General features: G+C 38.8%; 1 protein-coding gene across 3 annotated transcripts in view; it reads right to left on the bottom strand.

Moving 5' to 3' along the window:
- The window catches only part of LOC144688519 (phosphoprotein associated with glycosphingolipid-enriched microdomains 1-like), an 89,147-nt gene extending 80,092 nt beyond the window's left edge, over positions 1–9,055 (bottom strand). For 2 of the 3 annotated variants that reach the window (XM_078555199.1, XM_078555197.1), the window contains exon 1: positions 8,730–9,007. The gene's annotated coding sequence lies outside the window, so the exon portion shown is untranslated. Of the gene's footprint in view, positions 1–8,729 lie in introns of all 3 variants that reach the window. The other variant, XM_078555198.1, reaches the window with a different exon arrangement.
- Between the last annotated feature and the right edge of the window lie 4,323 nt (positions 9,056–13,378).

Below are 13,378 nucleotides of genomic sequence, written 5' to 3' on the forward strand. Positions count from 1 at the left end.
CTGTGTGCATCATTGAAACAAAAAACAAGACATGACTTAGTATTCCTACCTTAAAAATATCAATAAACCTACAATATACATGTCCTCCAAACACAGATTTTGCTGGGGAATACCTGACTAGAATGGGCTCATCAGCCTTGAAAGAGGCAACTGGGAGGAGACCTTGTAGAGGTTATTACATTACATACAACAACAACTTGTATTTATGTAGTGCTTTTAACGTAATGAAATGTGACAAGGTACCTCACAGATGTGTTACAAAGCAAAATTTGACACTGGGCGACATAAGGAGATATTAGGGCAAATAACCAAAAGCTTGGTCAAAGATGTAGGTTTTAAGGAGCGTCTTAAAGAAAGAAAGCGAAGTGGAGAGGTTTCGGGAGGGAATTTCTGAGCTTCAAAGGTGGAGCAATTAAAAGCAGGGATGCTCAAGAGGTTGGAATTAGAGGTAAATAGATATCTTGGAGAGTTGAGGGTCTGGAGGAGATTATAGAGATAGGGTGAGGCAAGGCCATGAATGGATCTGAAAACACAGATGAGAATTTTGAAATTGAGGTGCTGCTTATCCAGGGGTGTGTGTAAGTCAGTGAGCACAGGGATGATAAGTAAACTGGACTTGGTGCAAGTTAGGACATGCAGAAGAATTTTGGATGACCTCAAGTTTATAGAAGGTAGAATGTGGGAGACCAGCCAGGAGCATGCGGAACAGTCAAGCCTAGGGGTGAATTAAGGCCTGCACGTTTTAGCAGCATTGAGCTGAGGCAGGGACAGAATCGTATTATGTAACTTAAGGAGAAATAGGTGGTCTTAGTGATGGAGTGCATAAGTGGTCATAAGTTCATCTTCAGGGTCAACTGTAATACTAAGTTTGTGAACTGTCTGGTTCAGTTTCAGACAGTTGGGAACTGGGATGGAGTCAGTAGCTGGAGAACTCAGATTTTCAAGGGCCTTGGCCTTCCCAATATTTAATTGGAAGAAATTTCTGTTCATCCAGTACTGGATGTTGGACAAGCAGTGTAACAATTTAGAGGCAATTGTGAGAGGTGGTGGTAGGTAGTGTTGGGGACATGAGCATTTATGCTGAAACTGATGCTGTGCTTTTGGATAATATTGCCGAGGGCTTGTGAAAAATAGGAGGGGATCAAGGATGGATCTTTGGTGGACATCAGAGGTAATGTTCTGGGAGTGTGAAGGGAAACCATTGCAGGTGACTCTCTGGCAATGATTAGATAGATAGGAATGGAACCAGGCGAGTACACTAGATGGTGCACTGCTTGAAGTTAAACTTTGACAGTAAGAAAAGAAGTACAGGTTCAAATTTTGACAAAGTAAAAGGCCAACTTTAAGATTCCTGTCTGGGATTTCTTCATATAAAGAGTGGTTTACTCCTGAATTGCATTTTTAGACAAATTAGTGGAAAAATCAAGAAACAGTTGGATCCAATGATTCTTTGCTACTTGGCATAGCTAAATGGGCCTGAAGGTCATCTGCACTTACGATATTTTGTGATTTTAGGGTGAATCTAGTTATATTAATAATGAGTATAATTTGCTGTAGGAACGAATATAATGGTGCCTCCTATTAGTTAGACTTCACTTTGCAGGTTTAGTTGTTTTAATTCTTTTCATGGTAAATTTCTGAAAGTTGAAGATGATAACACTGCAGCAAGTCAAACAAGTCGTGTGGCAGCCAGGTGAACAGGGCAAGAAACTCTATGGCCCCTATTTTTGCTGAACTATGGAGACTCTGTGCCTTATCCAAAATGATGCCGGGACCCTGAATACAGAAGGCCCACACCCATCTCTGCCAGATCCTATTTTCACCAAGAAGTGGGGGAGGGTGTGTGTGTGTGTGGGGGGGGGGGGGATTTTTAAGAGTAGACATGATTGTACACAAAAGATTGATAAGGCCTTTGGAACTATAAAGCTGTCAAGTTATTTAGAAAATTAATTAGAACAAAAAAACCTGCTACATCTCGAGTTGAAAATAAAATCAGCGCTTGCAATTTCAATAGCTGGTTGTTTGACATAGGCATAAGGGCTCTCAATATAGCTTGACCGCTTCCACAACCTGTCATTCTCACAGTGGAGGGTGGCCGGTGTGGGAGGGGGGGACGTGCAGGACGGGTGCTGTAAATTCACAGTTTCCTTAACAGCTTCAAGGGATTATAAAGTCCCTGTCTCTGATGAGGGGTTATGAATACAAATGTTTGTTGTTATAAGGGATTAGGTAGTTGAAGCGGTTTAAATATATTGAATGAGCTTTTATCAATGACAATTTTTTAAATATAATGTAGTTTGCAATGGCTCTGGGAGCTTTATTTTATTTCATCTCAGCATAATTCCTGAGGTCTGCCCATAATGGATATTGAGTGAATTGGCATGGAGGGAGTAAGGGCAAAAGGTAGTGCATGAGAGGTCATGGGTTGACACTAAGTTGACATAGGGACTATAAAGGGCCATTGGGATGAGTGGGGGGTCATGGGTTGACATGCTTTGGCATAGGGGCTATAATAAGCCAAGGTGGGGGCATTAGTTGGCATGTGTGGGGCATGGGGAATAGACGGGGGGGTGGGGGGGTGGTGAGTGGATGTGAGGGGTGAGGGCGAGAGGGTCTAACTCCTTTTATTACAACTGGGATGAAGTCCCAGAGCAATGAGGTGGGCCTTTTAATCAGCCCGCTTCGGTATTCAGCAGACCCTGTGACCACCTCAGAAGTGTTTCCGTGGTGGTGGGCCTGGCTCCAGCACACACCTGCCCCCATGGAACAAAAATCCAGCCAATCGGGGCTGTTTCTCCCGAGATGGGTGCACCAAGCCAGGAATTTTCTAAACACTGTGCACCTGTTTCGGGAGCTAAAATCTGGGCTTATATCTTCTTAATCAATTTAAGGGCTGTGAAATGAACAGCACAGGAACTGAGAAGAAAGTGTAAGCTCGAGTCGGTGAATTCAGTGTCAAATCAGAAAAAGGAAGAAAACTGAAGAGAAAGATTGGATTAGGAGAGAGAGAGAAAATGACAAAGGAAAAGTAATATTTTTTCAATTTTAATTTCTACATTTTTAAAAACTCTAACAACAATTAGAACCTGAAGAAATGAGACTACTTTTATAATAGCTAATTTTCAGTGCTGGAGAGGTTGACTGGGGGTAATTAACAATTATTTTGTTAAAGGGTGTTAAGGACTAAAATGGAAAAACTCAGCAGGTCTGGCAGCATCGGCGGAGGAGAGCACAGTTGACGTTTCGAGTCCTCATGACCCTTCAACAGAACTAAGTAAAAGTAGGAAAGGGGTGAAATATAAACTGGTTTAAAGACCCCCCTCCCCCGCCTTAAACCAGCTTATATTTCATCCCTTTCCTATTTTTACTTATTTCTGTTGAAGGGTCATGAGGACTCAAAACGTCAACTGTGCTCTCCTCCGCCGATGCTGCCAGACCTGCTGAGTTTTTCCAGGTTTTCTGTTTCTGTTTTTGTTTTGGATTTCCAGCATCCGCAGTTTTTTGCTTTTATCTAAGGACTAAAATGGGCAAGACTTAACTTTCAGTGAGTAGTTTAGCTCCTATCTACCATGCAAAAGCAGCAACTACACACCAGTTAATGAGTTGCAATGGTGAACCAGACACCAGGAAGCAGTTTTTGTGAAGCTAACAACGTGGAGTAGCAGAACTCAAACAGCAACTTGTAGGTATTCATGTTTAACTTCACATCTGCGCCTCACCAGAAATCCCTGTAATATTTGCATTTAAGTAACAGCAAGTATCATGAACATCACTGTTATTTTTGACAACAAATTATGAGCCTATGTCCATACTTATCGTAGATACAGAATTCTAGTACATAATTAGATAAAAGTGAGAATGTTTGCTACATTTTCATGGATTAAACCTCCAGAATGATCTGTCACTGCAAACTACCAGCCACGTGCAAATCATTTAATGAATATTTAACTGAGGGGAATTGCCGAAGAAAAGTCAGTATTTTATGTCAAGAAAAAAAACACAGGTGATTTTTATTTCTCTTTAAAAACACACTTTCTAGGAGACAATGGCGAAGACTGGCACTTATATGTTTTGTAGCAGCTATGGAAATCTAAACAACTCTTCTTGATCAACTGTATATTCTTCAGAGTTCAGTTGCACAAGGATTATTGGTTGCCTACACATGGTTTGACAGTTGAAAACTTGGGTATAATTGAGAGGGAATTGAAAGGAGATGGCTTCTTTAAAATGTGTGGAGGCTCATGTGGAGCAGAAAACACCGCAGAGACCCGTTGGGCTATGAAATTCTACATAGTTCTAGCAATTGTAGAAGTTAATTTCCAGTTCCAGAAAGTTTATTTGGCAGTAATTAACACTTAGCATACCTTTTAAGATAGTATTTAACTTCTTTATCTAATGCGAAAAGAATCACTCTAATTGAAATAAACTCACGTTGTTGCATTCTTTCATTATCACAATAATCATTGGCCTATAATCTGCTTCATTTTGTATCCAACTGAAAGTCTATGCCTTGTTTAGTGCTGACTGCACTCATTCACCACTTCAGTTCTTCCCCACCTGTTTGATTACACTTTGCTTTTGTAAAGTAATTGATATCAAAAGTGACAAAGCATCAGCTAACTCTGATGGAATGCATGGCAATTGCCTTCATGTACACTAAACATTAACTCATCAGGACATTCAAACTCAGCCAATATTTTAATAGTTAGCTTTTTGTCCCTAATATTTGTTCATGTCTTCTGAAGGAGATATGCATAGGTACTGAAAGGTCACACTTTTGTGAAATAAGATACTAAATACCCTGCTACAGTAGTTAATTTTAAAGAATTAGAAAGATAACAAGATAATATCCAGTTTCTCACAAGACAATTCAATTCTCCAACTCCTTTAACTTAGGCTTTCTGAAACCTAACAAAGATATTACTGTAAACTCTACAGAGGTTCAAATGGAATGGCAATTAGCTTTCTAGCAAGAACATTTGCTAATCTCCCTTAGGGGCTTCATAAGGCCAACTCAAACTGCAGCATGACTACAGATTACCTTTTTGTTTAAAATGAGATTCCTAACCCGTGCCCCACAAGCGTTAAACCTTGCCTGAACTCAGACCCAAATGATATTTCCTCATTAATAATCCAAAACTTCAATCAATGAGTGGCTGTCATCAATCAACAGTAGAATGAAGTCCTTATTCCATGAAAATGCAGGGAACAGGATGTGACATAAAGACAATGCTGCACATACTACTTTTCTGGGTAGAAGATACCATCTTGTAATCTGGATGTTCTGTCACAATGAAGCTCAATAAAGTTCTATGAATGACAAAAATTAAGAGAAAAAGATAGAATTACTGCCTATCTTTACCACAAGTGGCTTTGAAGCACGAATTGTATCTTAGTTTAAAAGGGGATTGGATAAGTATTTGAAAATAAAGAGTATAACAGAATGTGAGAAAGGTCAGGAATTGAATTTGAATGGATAAACTCCAGCTGAAGGGCTCAGGCAGAATGAGCTGGTGACTTTCTTCTGTGCTGTAAGTTTTATATTAATATAATGTTTTTTACTAACAGATAATCGCCAAAAAAGGGCATGCTGATACAGTAGACTAATGAATTTCAATATAGAATTCTTAATTGAATTTCTTGTTCTTTTTGAAACAATATTCCTTCAAAATTGTTAGTAATGTATCTTAGCATTAAGTTAGTAATTGATAATATCCACACTTTGGTGGTGTGTAACCCTGCTTTTCTCACTATGAAGCTAACAATAATGCACCTGTTTTTCCATTAAGCTAGATTAATGTAAAATTATTTCAAATTGTGACCTAAAGATATATTTGGTTACAGGAGAAAATCTTGCTTAGACTGTATGGTTGTATTAATTTCTAGTTTAGCATAAATGTTTTTCAATGTATTAACAAAAAGCTTCAATACTATTTTTTAAAGAACAGTAATTAAAATAAACCCTACCTAAGAATCATTATGGCTGATTTTGCAAAAATGTGTAAACGATTTGTATCTGACTTTTCATTCTTCATTATAATGAAGACACCAACTCATTTAGAATGCCATTCAGTAAAGAGAGGAATTTTATACAAAGCTGTGAATTTTTCACCTGGTTATATCACCTACAGTAATTTCTAGCCTACAGTGGGGAAGCCTGGATTTTTAAAGGATTTGGTGATTTGATATTTCCTAAAATTCTATAAAGAAAAATATTTTATTTAGTGTCATAGTGGTGTAATATATTGGAGCACCAATTCCTTGTTTAGGTCCTAAAATCCACCCGACCTTCAGCTTCGCACATCACTATACTAATACAATGGAGATTAGCAACTCAGCAGCACCATCATTAACAGCATCTTCACTCTTGTCTGTTTCTTGATGATTAGTTAAGAGCCATGCTGGAAGTGACCTGTAAGTGGGCTATACAAGAGCGTGGACTAAGGAGGGAGAGCTTGAGAAGGAAAAAAATGAGGTTAACATCCTTTACTAAGAGTGCGCAAATCTTAAATAAGTATATTTTTTTCTCAGAAGTATGACAGGCCTAAACTTAAATTAAACTCCAAGTTAAAAATTATAAATTGGTAATACATACAACAGAGTTATGATGGAACTGGAATTAAACTATAGGATGTGATTTTGAAGAATCTGCCTTTATATAACAGTATATAATGTTGTGAGAACATCTCAAAGCACTTCACAAACAATAAATTAGGATACAATTAATAAATGCAAACTAGCTTATGAATACTTAAAACATTCACTTGATTTGTTTTTAATGAATTGGCTAATGCGTCTGCTGAAATAGCTGAGGTGGAATTTCAGACAAAAGCATCTATATGCCAGAAAGCCATACTATTAGTTCAAAGCTGTAAAGTTTCCAAATTCAAACAGTTCAGTTTTCCAGCTTCTCATATTCTGTCTTGTCTGTTTGATATTTCAGAGAATATTTCTGTGTTCTTGTTCTTGCAACTGAGCTGAAATATACTTATTTCCATAACCTTCTCAGCATTTTTCAGATATATGTCAATTGCAGTCCACATTCAGATTCCCACAGTTGTCACACTTTTTTTCCCTGCTGGGATAACCATTATACAGATATTTAATTTTTTTTCCAGTAGGGTTTAATTCCAAACACTCAAGGACTGAACTCTGCTCTTCTCCCTCATGCTCTGTAGTAACCGAAGACTGGCAAAGTGAGCTTAACAGCCTCTTGTGTATAATTTACATCATCCTGCAACTGATGTAAAAGAAACTTGACTACCTTCAAGGTGAAAACACAAAGGACAATCCCCACTCCCCAGAAACTGACCTGCTTTCCTACCTTCCGGCCACTTAAATCAGGAAGTACATTTTGCTACAGCCATGAATCATTGCCTGTTTGAACCCCCAGAATAGGCTGGGCCTAGTCTATAGAATAGAGAAGGCTGAGGGGTGACCTAATAAACATCTTTAAAATTATAAAGTGGCTTGAAAAAGCAGATGTAGGGAATATGATTCCATTGGTGGGAGATTCCAAAACTAGAGGACACAAATATAAGATAGACACTAGTAAATCTAATAAGGAATTCAGGAGGAGGTTCTTTACAGAGAACTGTTAGAATTTGGAACTTGGAAATTTGGAACATCACATGGAGTAGGTGCATTCAGGGGAAGCTAAATAAGTACATGAAGGAGGAAAGGATTATGATATGTAAATAGGATTGGATGAAGTAGGGTGGGAGGTTCCTTTCAGCATAAACACCAGCATAGACCAGAATGGCCTGTTTCTGGTCTGTAAATTATACGTCGTTTAAGATATAATATTTTCTCTATGATTAAATGGAAACTAACATTCAGTTGAGAAACTGACATTTCCAGACCTCAGATAACTGATTGGCTTGATTTGAAAACGGATTCAATTATACAGAAGCGGAAAGTATTTTTCAACAGTGAACACCTGAGCCTTTGTTTTAAAAAGGTTTGGTTATAAATGGACGGAATGAACAATACACTGAAGGAACAAGTAGATGGAAGGGGAACAATATACCAGCAGGCAACAGCTGCAGATGAAAAACGCTGAGAATTATTGAGCACTGATCAGTGAGATGGTGTGATTACAACAGTTTTATTAAGATCTCAAAGCCAAAACAATTTTGACAGTTTCAAGTTCGAGCGACGTCTTTCTGATTTCAATCAAAATACTGGACAAAAATCAACCTTGAGCAGCTTCTGCTTGCTGGCTGATACCTTAAATCGTGTGCTAATCGTTTTATGTGCATATTGTAAGTTAACGACTAGGGATTTATTTTACAACGTTCATTGACGAGATTAAATTACATTTTTGCATAAAAACAAATTCTCCCCGATTTCTAATCTAAAATGGTCAATGCGGTACTGCAATTTTAATAAAATCCGTTGCTTTTATATGTATCATCACTATCTGTGCTTTTTATGTGTTCACTTTTTTTCAAAAACGCGCTGGCACAGCACATCTTGCTCTGTCTAACACACACACACACACATGCGAGAAATGAGTTGACAGTAATTGTCCGGATTAGCTACCTGATGACATTTCCCCAACAGTTCACTGATACCATGGCATCAGCTCGTCGTATTACATGAAGAAAAGAGTTAACAGGTTAAAAACAACTTCACCTCTCTGTTCAGGCTCAATTTAAAACGGTTCGTGTGATTGTTAGAAAACTGCGCAATGCAATGCATAAACGATTGTTAAATAGAATACTCACTCAGAAAAAGAAATCCTGCAAAAGTAATCTATTGCTTCTTGGTTTCTGTATCATGCGCCTGTCGGTCTCCCTGAAGCGAATATTCCTAATGCAACAGCAGCATTGTCCAGCATTGGTTCCAACACATTTATTGCATCGCATTCTGGGGCTTCTCAAGTAAGGAAAAGAAAATCAATGCTCTTTAAGCGTTCTAGGCGAATAATAATTATTTCACGCCGTATGGATGTTCAGCTTACAGCTGACATACTCACTCTGCTTTCAATAAAAACTCAAACTCTGGCAACCTCGAGTTTGAGCCGTGTGATGAAGCGACACCGTGACTGAGAGAACTGCAGCGTCCTCTACAGTGATTTCTACTGGAGGTGACCCAACTATTCAAAGCAGCCGCGACCAAATGGAGAACTGGTAGTGGTTTGTTATCCCGCCTTCTTAACTGATGAAGGGACGCTTTCAGTTTGATCAATCTTTATCAGGTTGCATTGCACACTTACTTGCAAAAGGCATTTGATACACTGCCACACAACAGACTTGTGAGCAAAGTTATAGCTCATGCAATAAAAGGGACAGTAGCAACATTGACACAAAATTGGCTGAGTGGCAGGAAGCAGAGAGTAATGGTTAATGGATGCTTTTCGTGTTGGAGGAAGGTTTGTAGTGGAGTTCCCCAGGGGTCAGTGTTGGGACTCTTGCTCTTCCTGATATATATTAATTACCTAGGCCTTGGTGCGCAGGGGTCAATTTCAAAGTTTGCAGATCAATGCAAAACTTGGCAGCATTGTGAACTGTGAAGAGGACTTAGTGTAGAAGTCAAAAGGACATAGACTGGAATGGGAGGCCAGGCGGCAGATGAATTTCAATGCAGAGAAATGTGAAAGGATTAATTTTGGTAGGAAGAACATGGAGAGACAATATAAAATAAAGGGTACAATTCTAACGGGGATGCAGGAGCAAAGGGACCTGGGTGTTTATGTGCTTAAGTAATTGAAGGTAGCAGGATAGGTTGAGAGAGTGGCTAATAAAGCATACATTAGGCTAGGCTTTATTAATGGGGGAATAGAGGACAAGATCAAGGAGGTTATGTTGAACTTGTATAAGACACTAGTTCAACCTCAGCTGGAGTATTGTGTCCAGTTCTTGGTGCCGCACTTTAGGAAGGATGTGAAGGCATTGGAGGAGTGCAGGAAAGATTCACGAGAATGGTTCCAGAGATTGAACTTCAGTTATGAAGATAGATTGGAGAAGTTAGGACAACTTTCCTTGGAGAAAAGGAGACTGATTTGATAGGGGAATCATGAGGAATCTGGATAGAGTAGATAGGGAGAAACTGTTCCCACTCATAAAAGGATTGAGAATGAGAGGGCACAGATTTGAAGTAATTGGTAAAAAAAACAAAAGCAACATGAGGAAAAACTTTTTCTGGAATGCAGTGCCCGAGATTGTGGTGGAGGCAAGTTCAATTGAAGCATTCAAAAGTGAATCAGTCTGTTGTTTAAAAAAGGAAGAATGTGCGGGGTTACAGGGAGAAGGTGGGAGAATGGCACTAAGTGAATTGCTCATTCGGAGAGCCGGTACAGACACAATGGGCTGAATGGCCTCCTGCAATGTAATCATTCTGCGGTTCTGAAAAATATGAAAATATCATAATGTATAACTAGAACAATTTGAAGGCAAATAAATATAGGACCATGTAATGTAATGGCTAATATGGCACTGGAGATGCACACATACCCTTTAAGTTGGTCAGTGGTAATTGAGGCTAATGAAGTGCTCTTAATACTCGAGGATTTGCCTTTCGTCCCTGGGCATTGAGAAGAAATTTCACACAGCCTAGTTTAAATGCTTACCATGTTAGATCATTGAGTGGCTGAAAGAGAGCATAGAATAAAGGGTAACTGTGCACAGATGTGTGGAGGAATTGGGCTCCATAAAACAAAAATAACAACTTGCATTTGTATAGCATCTTTATTAAAGTGTCCTGGGATATTCACAAGGCAGAGACAGACCAAGCGGTAGCAGAAGAATTCAATAACCTGAGGACTAAGTTTTGACAAAGTGATTGAAAGCAGAGGTTTCCATAAAGGCAGTTGTAGAATCAAGATGGTGATGGAGAGAAACATCTGGAAGCAGGCGCTGTGCCTTTAAAGAGCCTCTCAGTGACAATGTACAAACAAGGAAATGGAAGAGCCTTCTCAAAGCCTGTCATGACAATTGTAAGGTAAGGTGCTAGATAAATGTAAGTTCTCTTACTATCGGTCTCTGTTCATGCTTAGCAAAGAAGAAAAAATTACAGTTATATAATGTATTACATGTCTCCCCAAAATGCCTCAAAATGCTTTTATGGGATATAAAAATGAACTGGACTGGGAGAAAAACATTACAACCTATCTGTCCATTCCAGCAGCACCCAATGAATCATTTTGAAGAGCACTGACTACTGTTATGTAGGTAAATTAAGCAATTTAGGCACATCGCAAAATCTCAAACGACAATGTAATGGCCAGTCAATCTCTGATCTGGAAAGCTTGGAATGGAAAAGAATCAAACTAGAATGAATGGCAGCACAAAGTTGGAATGTAAAATGATCAGTAAGCTGAAAGCAGACATGTGTGCAGGTGGGGAATGAAAAACCAGAAAAGGCCTAACTGAAAGTTCATATGTGCTATATAGTTCCAGTGACACATAACTTTCAAAAAACATACACCACAAGCCACTAACACAGATGCAGTAGTGACACCCTGTTGCGAAACTATGCTTTAAAGTGATGTTTTAATTTACTGGCTGCAAACCCCTAACTGATTTTTTAAAAAAAACTAAAGCCACACTCCAATGACTTGGGATCATAGTCAAAGATTTGCATCACATTTGCATCACTGTACCTTCTACGTTCCAAAGCTCATTGAAATGGAGACCCCTGTCTGAAAAAATGCACCAGGAAAAATGACCTTGAAAGAGGATGAATCGGGGCCTTCTCTAATTCCATTAGAAAGCTTCCTGACAATCACCTGGGCACTCAATTCGGTGGACATAAGCTATTACACATATTCACTTGGACAATAGGACTTTGGCAGAGTGAGGAATTCCCAGCCATGACCTAATAAAGTCATAATTGGAATATACTATCCATGACCTTATTTGGATCACTGGGCAGTTGGAGAGACCCTTTGAGTGTTTTAAGCACCTGCTTACTCTGCAGAACAGAACAAACAACTGAGATACTGAAAAAACAAGACCCGGAGTAGGCTCCTTTTTTCTCTCTCTCTCTCATTCCACCCAGCTTGTAAGTTTTTGAATCCTGACTGCTGATTTTGATTATCCATGTTCCGCAGACAGAGATTTTAAAGAGAACTCAACCAAGCACTGTTGTCGCCAGAGAACAGATAAATCGTCTGACTACAACTTTAAACTGTCTCGATGCCGAAAACAGCAGGACCACCGAGTTCAGCTTGAAGCCAACCAAGTCACCAATCTTCTAGAGCTGTATACCCCTTTAATTTTATTGGATTCTAAATTACTTAATCTATCCTCCTCACTCCATAATCTATTTCTGTTTGTGAAAGTTTTTAAAATTATTTTATTTAGACCGGATTAAGTACAATAAAAACTATCCTCCTTTTCAAAACTCAACAAAACCTGTCTGATTGTATCTCTTATGGCCATAGCACATAAAAAGTTAAACACTCTCAGAATTGGAAAGTATACCTATCCTGCAAAACACCTGTTGCAGTCAAGCAAGGAGAGGGAAAAGGAGGAAGCCATTCAGCCCCTCCTCAATTGATTTTAACTATCTTAGTATATAATACATATTATATAGATAAATAATTATACATATAAACATAAGCAAGTAAGCTCCCTGCCGCTTCTGCTCAGTAGCTCTATGCCCCAAGTCTTCCTCAGCTATTTGGCTTGCAACCATCTACCAAATAATATTAACAATCCTGTTATATGTAGTGTTACCTAACTGAATGTATCTTCCTGTGTACTTGTGTAGATGATAAATCAATTTGTTGATAATTTCAAACAGCTATCCTAATTGATAAGTAACTTAACAAGTGTGACGTGTGGTTTCTACTTCTGCTCAGTTGAGACTTAAGCAATAAAAGGGCTCTTTGGATAGCATACTTTAGAAAGTTTATTAAAGAAAAGATACATTTAACAAATTTAGGACAATTACTTTTACAGCTTCAGCCAGTTGCGCATTTTGTTGAAGTATCACACTCTCAGAACTCTGGTCTCAAACCCACTTGTGGAGATTGACATGTGGTTCATTGTCTCTAGAGTCTCCAAAATTTGACTAACAATGAAACCTTATATATACCTTATAAATACCCTGTATTTACCACCTGTAGGACCATCACGCTATGTTGGAGACAGGCTTTAGTTGATTTAATGATTGCTAAGGACATTTTGTTGGCTTTAACTTGCATCTTCCCTCCTGAGACCATTTGGCCTCAGTACCTCAGACAGAAATGCAATGGGGTTATTTCACACTGTTCCTTAATCTGATTCTGAACAACTCTCTGCTCATTAAGCTAGACTCTTGCAAGGCCATGGTGTACAGTCACATGGACCATATCAGGGTTCCAGAAAGATTTTTGTGCAATTCCAGGTGGCACTTCATTTTCTCATAACAGGGAGAGAGACTTTCAACT

The sequence above is a fragment of the Cetorhinus maximus genome, chromosome 13 (genome assembly GCF_964194155.1).
Source record: "Cetorhinus maximus chromosome 13, sCetMax3.hap1.1, whole genome shotgun sequence".
NCBI lineage: Eukaryota > Metazoa > Chordata > Chondrichthyes > Lamniformes > Cetorhinidae > Cetorhinus > Cetorhinus maximus.